General features: G+C 35.1%; 1 long non-coding RNA gene across 2 annotated transcripts; it reads left to right on the plus strand.

The window, feature by feature from the left end:
• Positions 1 to 5,067: 5,067 nt before the first annotated feature.
• Positions 5,068 to 7,811, plus strand: LOC141376601 (uncharacterized). 2 transcript variants are annotated; one of them, XR_012387150.1, is made up of 6 exons: positions 5,068 to 5,175; positions 5,421 to 5,564; positions 6,286 to 6,402; positions 6,493 to 6,534; positions 6,855 to 6,941; positions 7,326 to 7,811. It is a non-coding gene; the product is annotated as an uncharacterized lncRNA (long non-coding RNA). The 2 variants fall into 2 exon arrangements; XR_012387151.1 differs by lacking the exon at positions 5,068 to 5,175 and having other exon boundaries at positions 5,474 to 5,564; positions 6,855 to 6,985.
• The last annotated feature ends 2,829 nt before the right edge of the window (positions 7,812 to 10,640 follow it).

Here is a 10,640-nt window from a genome sequence, read left to right on the forward strand (position 1 = left end):
GAAATATAGCTATCTGTTTAAAACTAAACATTCTAATGCCATTTATTATGCAAATATCAAGTTGAAACAAATCTGTTAAGAACACGTATTTATATGTAAAACCTAATACATTTTAAAGCAGTTTCATTTCTTTCTAATTTTTACATCTACATGCATTACATCTGATTTAGGTCCACAACTTGCATCCTTCAACATGATATGTGTGTTCAAAGGAAGAGCAACTAGGTGAGGGAGACAGTGTCCATCGCTCGGCTGAGGGTCCACTTTGAGCATCTCATTTGCAGGGTTAAGCAACATAAGCTGAACAGTCATCATCTCTCTCTATTACAGCGAGCATCAACCAGCTTTACACAATGGCTTGCTTTCTGACCATTAGTTAAGGCTTGAGCAAAGTATTAAAGAGGAGATAACATTTGATGGGTAATGATGAAGTTGGATTTACCACCTCCATCTCATTATGAACAAGGAAAAACCCTGAAATATTTCAATACAAGTAACTAGACATTTGCACTGCACTTATTTGGACTGTAAATTTTATTTGACAAATTACATTTCACTTACAGAACAGGTGTCAAACTCAGTTCCTGGAGGGCTGCAGCTTTGCAAAGTTTAGTTCTAACCCTAATTAAACACACCTGATCAAACTAATTGAGTCCTTCAGGTTTGTTTGAAACTTTCACTTAAGTGTTGAAGCAAGGTTGCAACTAAAAACGTGAAGGATTACGGCCCTTCAGGAACTGAGTTTGACACCCCTGCCTTACAGGAAAGTGTAAAAATACTACATTAAACAATTATCAAAATAAAAGTTGTGTTTGTGGGTGAGTGTGTGTTTTGTTCAAATCTGTAGTCATCTTGGCAAGAAAAAAGAGAAAATAAAGTCAGCTTCCTCTTGAATGATCTGAATCATTTTGAAGTGTTTGTAGATGAGCTGGATCATCATGTCATCTTTAGCATAAATAACATCCTATTCAAGCTATGCAGCTTCTCTGAGTTCCTCATCGACTTGAAACATGCTGATCTCTCCTGTCACTCCATCCTTACAGGAAACTGAGAAATAACCTATAGTTAGTAACGTTCATAATTAAAAAAGTGATATAAAGGACACACTGTACACAAACATGTAAATAGATAGATGGATAGATAGATATGATGCAGGTTATAATAACAAAAACCGGTATGATCTGTAAGAAACTGAAACAACTAGTGTTATTTTTAATTGCTATTAATGTGTGTGTGTGTGTGTGTGTGTGTGTGTGTGTGTGTGTGTGTGTGTAAATGTACTTCAATTTATTAAAGTTCATGCTAGTTAATACTACAGTGTGCTGTTGCATTCATTAACAAAGTTGTAGATACTGCAATATATACTGTATAATACAGTTTACTATAGTTAGTATGGTTCAAAAACGTACTATTATTTACTATAAATACTATTACAACTTCTTATTTCATGTGGGTTGAATCGTATCTTTAGAACCATATAACATGATTGAAAGCAGCTCCTAGATAACTCATAACTGTTTTCTTATATAAGAAACAAACAAGAGAAGCACCCAGCACAGTCCTTAGCTTAGCTAACAGTATTGAACATATAGATAATTATTAAAAATCATAACTTACCCTCTGATTGCTCGAGGCCTCCAACAACGTGAGCTGCCCTGTGTCCTGACAAACAGAAACGCCCCATCTCATTGGCTGGCTCTAGCCAATAAACTGGCTTTGCTGCTCTTTTACTGGTATGTACATTTCCACAGAATTTATTATTTTTAACAAGAATCTCTTCAGAAAAGAGTTTAAATGAACCCTAAATAATAAAATAATCGTGGGAAATGATTATTTTGCACCTCAGTCCTGTTGGCTGCTGGCATTGTTCATTGGTCAGGCATCAGCCAATCAAACAGCTTTACACCAGCCCCGCCCCTCCCCTGCCCAGCGCTGCTCACGCCTCTGCATCTGCGAGTGCACAGATGAGTTCTGCTACAGAGATCACGGGAGATGTGTAGCAAAAGTCAGAGCGCGGGAGATTTGTAGTTGTACTGACGAATCTGAGAGGTTGTGAGTGCCGACCTGTGGTTGTAGAGCGTAGATGCAGTCAAATTTGCCGTGCACAGGTGTGTCTGTCACTTTGTATTTGTGAATGACATTTTACAAATACACAACTATTAATCTGCAACTTCGAATTTAAAACACAAGTGTGTGGATTGTTGTGTGTGTGTGCAAATCGAGGATTTCAGCTGTTCACATCAGAGCTGTAAGTGTACATTTCAACCTACACATACAAATATTATTATCACAAGTGCTCACATTTACATTTGCAAGCTCTCGAGTTTCGCAACTGAATTACCTTCATAGTATGTGTGAAAGGGGCTAGTGTGTAGTTTATTATTTTTTAAACAAACATGCTGGCAGATATATCCCCTGCTCATATTCTCGGATGCTAAGATTCCATTTTCTTCCTTATTTGGCCTTATTCAATCTCACACTGTAACATTTATAACTGAATGAAGCACATAATCTGTACCTAAGGTGATCAATGTTATACAGTAGTAGTTCATGCTGTTGTTCAACTGCGAATAGTAAGGACAAAAATATGTGGGTGGGCGATTTGACGTAAAATATAAATCTCGATTAATTAAATATTTTAACTCGATTATGATTAGGGAATGATTATTTTATTTATTCGCTCTCATAGTTTACTAACAGTTTTTTTGCAGTAAATGTGCTCACATATTACAAGTTAAAGAATAATTTTTGAATAAATGGTGCATCCTTGATTTTCAAATAATTGAAGGAAACCATCTATGATTATTTATTGAATATCAACTTTCAAAAAAAAAATATATATATATATGTTCGTATATTTTAGTATGATTTGCTTATCCTCATACGACGGTTGCGTTTAAGGGTGGGGTTTGGTGCCACACCTCCTTTTAAATATTGTACAATTTTGTGTGACTGAACTCGTTTAGCCTCTAAAATAGTTATGTTTGAATTTGAGGATCAAAAACATAATGTGGGGTCACTCTTGTTTAAGGATTACAGTTTCAAATCAAACAGATGCTAGTTTGATTATAGTGTACAAGAAGCTGAATTACTTTCCAGCATTAATTAAGGATGTATCCACACGGCAACTTTGTTTTTTTTTTTGTCTTTGTTTTTTTTGCCATATTGTAAAAATGTGTGTACAGATACAGTGTCCATCAAGTAATGTCTGCAATTACATGGAAAAAAAAACTAAAACTGTGAAAAAAAGTATCTGGTGCAGAAAACTAATGCAGATAAAGCTGCAGGACACTTAAAAGTCTCTCATGTCTTATTTTAATTTGAATATATAAGGTGCGTCCCAAAATGCATGCTTATGCACTATGCCATTTTGCAGTGTCTCCCGATTGATGGTGAATGTGGTTATACTCATGGCAGGTATTATTCATTAGTTTGGTCATTTGTTTCACTAATTTGGCAACCGTCAAATGTCATCTGGGAAACGGTTTGAATTTCTGCTTAATAAAAAAACAAAAAACAAAAAAGATTCGGTAAGACACTACATACTATGTTATTTAGTGTGTAAGTGCATTCAGTAAATATTGCATACGTGTATAGTGAGCCATTTTGAGATAGATTTATTATGCTTTTATGCCTTTTTATAAAGCAATGATTGCTTTGAAAGTAAACACCAACATAGTTTTTCAAAGTTAATATTATTCTGTTCTACTTAAAAAATAAAGTCACCAAAGTTTGAAACAACATGAGGGTGAATAAATAAAAAAAGAATTATTGCTTACAATTTTATCATTTTTGATAGTTTGTGAAGTTGGTGCATGAAATATAGTACCTTCAGGGTCATCTTCTAAAAAAATGTATTTAGTCAGTTCTTATTGCCTTTTTTTAAAGAAAATAACTCATTTTATTTGTATTAATGCCAAAGTACCAAGTCAAATCTGGAGATGTAACAAAGTGAATTCCCTGGACACTGAGCTGAGCTTCCCAAGAACAGTGTAATAAGCTTAAACAGACATCTACTTTGCACAGTAGGTGGTATTTTGGGCATGCAATACCAATTATAATGCCCAGGGGGAGCTGTCATTCAGAGTACAAAGTGATTCAAATTCTCAAACCAGTGCTGTACTGCAACATGTATTTCTGACATGTCTTATTTCACGGCAAAGCACTAGAGATAAACAAGTGTGACTGTAATTTTGCAGAGAACGGCATGTTTAGCAGCTTTATACCCTTGTTGATACTGGAACAACAGCAAATAGATTGTCAGTGATAGGTAGAGGTTGTTTTATTATTTAATTAATTATTATTCAATTCACACTTTACAATAAGGTTTCAGTAGTTAATGTATTTACAAACATGAACTAATACTGAAAAGTATTAGACATTTATTAATCATAATTCAACATTTACTAAGGTATTCTTAAAATCTAAATCCTTGCTTAATATTAATTAACACTGTGGATTAGTATTACTAACAACTTTATTACTGTTACCTAACATTAACAAATATTAATAAATACAGCTTTGAGGAATGTATTGTTCATTGTTTGTTTATATTAATACATGCATTAACTAAAATTAACTAAAAAAAAACTTACTGTGTTAACAATCAAAAACCTTAAGTGTTTTAAAACCATTTAATACACCTACCTTACACTCACCGGCCAATATATTAGATATGCCTGCTCAACTACTCATTAATGCAAAGTTTCTAATCAGCCAATCACACAGCAGCAACTCAATGTATTTGGGCAGGTAGACATGGTCGAGATGAACGGCTGCAGTTCAAACTGAGCATCAGAATGGGGAAGAAAGGTGATTTAAGTGACTTTGAATGTAGCATGGTTGTTGGTGCCACACTGTTAGACATTTCTGTAAATTACACAGTTATTTACTGTATTTCACCCAGTGTAATACTGCAAATTCCTTTTACGGTAAATAACTGTATTTACCGTTGCATTGTGGGAATTTAGTGTGACGTCGAACAACATATACAGCGATGTACTGTATTTGTAAAAATTCGTGTATTATACTGTATTTTCCACAACTGCTTCAACGCCACCTTGCGGCGATTCGACTACTCTGCACCACATTTTGCCTGAGGACCCTGGAGCAATTCTGGAGGACAATTTATTAGTGTGCCTGAAGAACATACTGGATTTAACAAACTTTACTCTGGTAAGCTGAGGCAGTGTTTCATTTTACAGAATGTTTTGTGGACGAGAATAGAACAAAGTAAAGTATAAAGTTGGCTATTATTATTTTCTCTGGCTTGGCGTTATTTCGCCCATTTGAGAAATATATCATCTATTAAGATGTTACCTTTATTTAATTTATTACATTAACACTACTATTACTTTAAATAAGACTGTTTATGACTATTAGCCATTGTTCTCGTCATATCTTTTTATTTATTTACATAGGAACCGGTGTTGCAGCGGGTTTTGGTTTAGGAGGGAACCAGAGGTATGCAGACAGTTTTGGAGGACACTTAGCACGACACAACGGTCCGGCAGAGAGTGTTTTCCCCCAGAAGAATATGAATGAAAGACCAACAAATAATCCAGGTAAAAGCGCGTCTGTCTGTGCTGACAACACTCGACATTGATTTGAGCACCTCTATTAGCATTTGTTTGCTCGGCAACATTGGCTGAAGCGATCTTAAAATGGTAACGTTAATGTTAACTGTTAGCTAAACTGAGCTAAGTTTATACTGAATTGGACTCAAACTCATTTTAACGTGCAACGTTTAACTTATATTGATTTATACTATATATTAGATGTTGTGAACTTATTTTTCTCTGGTTTAGAGTAACTTATAACGTTAGCTTGAGAAAATAACATCGCGACGTAACCTATAAGAACGCTAACGTAAATCTATAACGTTACAATATGCATAGAGGTAAAGTTGGTTTTATATTCGCACATTCGTTCATTTAGAAGACTCTATACTGTTTACCATGTTACTTTGAATATTCGATCAGAATTAGCATGCCAGTATGACTTGAAATCAACATTAACACTGTTTATTTGACCGTGAGCATGTTGTACTTTGATAGTCATTATGTTAGCTGCTAAAATGATTTCGCTATTTAGAGTTTGCAAATAATACTTTTATGAAATTAAATTATTAAGGGGGAAGTCTGAATCTGCTAATATAAAACCAATTTTACCTCTATGCATTATAACCACCTTTTTGCTATTTATTGTTTGCTAATTATTTTTTTTATCACAACTCTTGACATTTGGTTTAACATAATTGTTACCATTATATTTTTTTCTGTTTAGATATGGCACTGGCACAGCAGCAGGTTTTGTCTGAAGAAACAAACAGCATTTCAGAGGAACATCTTGATCAGCACAGCCTTATGCTTAAAAAATAAGCAAGACCAGTAAGCAACCAAGGTAAACAAATAAAAAAAGTTGTGTGGAGATTGTGGATTGTAGCATGGTATTCTTATCTGTATTTTTGGCTTTTTTATGGTCTCAATATAGAATACTGGGAGCCTGCCTGTGCAAACTGGACCTCATACAACAGTAAGTACTGTACATCTATTTGTTTCTCAATATATTAACGTTACTTTTAATACAAAATGTGTCACATGTTTAGTTGCTAGCTAAATAAAAAAATCGTTTTCCCTTTTTTATTAAACCATTTAGTAGTTTTTTTTTCATCTTTGTTTATAATATTTTTGAGCAGATTGAGGTCTGTCATGGGTCAGACATTTCAAAATACAATAATTAGTATTGGGATACATGCATTTGTCTATGTATTAAATGTCTTTTTCCCCATTTCATGTTGCCTAAATATTTTGTAATAAATAAAATAATACAATTTTTTGTATAAATAATTCCAGAGGATGAAACAAAATGCACAGCAACAACCAAAGTGAGCCAGAAGATAGCAGGAGAAGTACTGAAGAGAATGACAACCATGAACAACAGTGAGTTATCCTTCTTTCACCAGCTAACTGAGAACTTGGATTAGGTGAGACACTCTCAATAGTTTTATCAGTATTCAGTCAGTTTTAGTTTATTAGGAATACATAAAACAAATAGTCTAATCTGTCCTGCAGTGAATCAACCCATCACAAATGCTACAATGTTTTTGTAAAACCTTGTTAGGGAAAAAAATAAACAGGACATTCTGGTTAGTTATCTTTTAAACATGGTAGTGAGCAGGTTATGAGCAGGAGCCAGTTGCTCAGTACCAGCTGAAAACTACCCCAACCTAGCTGCCATGCTTCAAAATAATTAACCAGTATATGATTTATTTTTTTTAAACAAGCTTCTTCTATGCTTATGTTAGTCTGTTTGTCCTTATCCAGAGTTCTTCATAATCCTGGACTGGGCCAAATCCTGACCAGATGCTGTGGTGGTCATGGAGGAGTGAATCCTAAAAGACACACGTGATCAATGAGTTTCCGCATTGATCCAATGGGCCAGCCTGACCACCCGCTGGTGAACTTTCAAGCCTCTGGTGCCTAGACTGCGGCCTTGCACAAGTTTGGCTAGAGGAGAACTGGTCGTGCCCAACTGAGCCTGGTATCTCTCAAGGGATTTTATTCTACACTTTCGTCAGTTGGTGAAGTTTGTTCCATGCCACTGTCGCCACTGGATCACTTGGCTACGATTGGTGGATCGGTGGATTTGCTCTTCAGTGTTTGGACTTTCAGCAGTGACATTTACTGCTTCAATTCTGAAAACTGGACTGAAGCAGCTTCAATTTACAAGAACTTCTATGTTAAGCTGCTTTGACATCATTGATCTACATTGTAAAAGTGCAATAGAAATAAAGATGAATTGCATTTGAACATGTGAATTCAGACCTTGTTGAGCATTTGACACCAGAACTAGTAATTTTTTAAAGTTGGGTTGTTTCTGAGTCGGCTAATAGTTACAAATATTTATTTTTCCAACAATATGCAATTCAGAAGTTTAAATTTTTATTGTACATGTATGTTCTAGTGCTTTGTGTGATTTATTTATTTTTAATGTGTTGATTTTATTGCTTAATGTAATTTTCACACATTTTCCTTAAATTCTTTAAGCATTATTAATGTTTTAAAGAATGGAATATTTTGTAATTGTGTCTGGTTTAATGTCAGTAGTACTTAGTACAATTGGGTTTTTTTTCTCAACAATATGCAGGTCAGACACTTAAATTAGTTTTGTACATGTATGTTAATGTGCTTTGTCATTTTCAATGTTTTTTTTTCTTAAAATAAAATATTTTGAATGATTGAAATGTAATGTTTTTACACATTTTAAGCTTGTTTTAAGCATCTCCAATGTTTTAAATAAAGAGTGTTTATTTTGTTAATATTTTGTAATTGTGTCTTTTTTAGGTCTATAGTATTAAAATAATATTAATAAAATTATATTATAAAATATTTAGGACAAAATTAAAAGGTTTACAGTAGCTAACTGTTAACTTAGGTTTTTACAGTAGTTAACCATTTTCAGACACTACAGTAACATGCTGTAAACGGATTTACAGTTGTATACTGTAAATCTAAAATACAGTAACTTACTGGCAACAGTGTTGCCAGTAAGTTACTGTAAAAACCCTTTGAAATGTCTAACAGTGCAGATGGGCTGGTCTGAGTATTTCAGAAACTGCTGATCTACAGGGAATTTCACATTCAACCATCTCTAGGGTTTACAGAGAATGGTTCGAAAAAGAGAAAATATCCAGTGAGCAGCAGTTCTGTTGGCGCAAATGCCTTGTTGTTGCCAATGTCAGAGAAGAATGGCCAGAATGGTTTGAGCGGATAGAAGGCAACAGTAACTCAAATAACCACTCATTACAACTGAGGTATGCAGAAGAGCATCTCTGAATGCACAACATGTCCAGCGTTGATGCGGATGGGCTACAGGGGCAGAAGACCACACTGGGTGCCACTCCTGTCAGCTAAGAACAGGAAACTGAGGCTACAATTTGCACATGCTCACCAAAATTGGACAATGGAAAATTTTAAAAATGTTGCCTGGTCTGATAAGTCTCGATTTCTGCTCCAATATTCGGGTGGTAGGGTCAGAATTTGGTGTCACCATTGTGAAAGTATGGATTCATCCTGCATTTTATAAACTGTTCAAGCTGGTGGTGCTGGTATGAGTGGGGGATATTTTCTTGGCACACTTTGGGCTCATTAGTACCAAATGAGCATTGTGTCAACGCCACAGCCTGCCCGAGTATTGCTGCTGATCATGTCCATCCCTTCAGGACCACAGTGTACCCATCTTGTGATGGCTACTTCCTGCAGGATAATATGCCATGTTATAAAGCGCAAATCATTTCAGACTGGTTACTTGAACATGACAATGAGTTCACTGTGCTCAAATGTCCTCCACAGTCTTCAGATGTCAATCCAATAATCAATCCAAAAGCCAACAAATCTGCATCAACTGTGTGATGCTATCATGTCAGTATAGACTAAAATCTCTGAGGAATATTTCCAGTACCATCTTGAATCTATGCAACAAAGTATTAGGGCAGTTCTGGAGACAAAAGGGGGACAACCCAGTACTAGTAAGGTGTACCAAATAAGTTCCCTGTATGTGCATACAGTATATACTGTATATAGGAGCAGATTATTTTAAGGTTTTATGGTTAGGGAATAACTTGTTACTATCTTATTATTATGTATAACCAACACTATCTCACAGCAATTCGTAACTTTTTGAGTTAGTGGCTAATGCGTATAAATTCGTACAATCTAATTCATATAATTTAGTACAATTTGCATATCACCCAATGATAGTTGGGTTTAGGGGTGGGGTTGGATGCCACACCTCCTTTTTTAAAAACTTCGTACGACTGAATTCGTATGAATTAGCCACTAAACTGACAAAACAAAAAATACTTTAATTTTCTTGTGAGATCAGGCTGATATAACTTATGAAAATGAGCTGCTTATAAAGTTGTTTTATGTGTGAATATTTTTTATTTAAAGTTTTTTATATTAAACTGATCAGTCCCCTGTAATAGACTGATTTAAAAAATATGCTAAACAACTATTAATTAATTAATAAATACAACTGCATCTTATTTAGGTGAACAGAATAGAGAAAAATTACATGTTTTTTTTAATAAATATACAACAGAAAAGTAAGAAAAGCAAGTCTGAGTGTAAAGATCTTTTTATCATCAGAGATCTCTTACTGTCACCTATTTGCACATATAACACAAATGTGCATATGGCAACACGATTCCTTTCCCATTTCCCTGAGAAACAGCATTATGCAATAGACCTGCAAACCCAAAGCCAACAGAGAGCTCTCAGATTGACTGAAAAATACTGTTTACTGCAACTGTCCGTCCTTACACTCACCCCTATAGCCATTTAGAAAAACTCATCGTGCAATTGGATTGCAGAGGGAACGCAAGCCCCTCCACCTGAGAAAGATTCTCTGCAATTGCCATGGAAACTGTCTGAAAAGAATCCAGCAGCATTAATACCTGTTGCCATTTTCTCTCCCTCCTACATCTACATCCACATAACGCTAGAAACGGCAACAATAACAACAACAAACTCGCATCGGCAGGCAAAAGCTCCAGGCAGCTGCTACACGCCAAACCGAGGCTACACATATTAGGATATGCATATGTGAGGGGGAGGCACCTGCTTTAACATGATAAG

The sequence above is a fragment of the Danio rerio genome, chromosome 11 (assembly GCF_049306965.1).
Source record: "Danio rerio strain Tuebingen ecotype United States chromosome 11, GRCz12tu, whole genome shotgun sequence".
In the NCBI taxonomy this organism is placed as follows: Eukaryota; Metazoa; Chordata; class Actinopteri; order Cypriniformes; family Danionidae; genus Danio; species Danio rerio.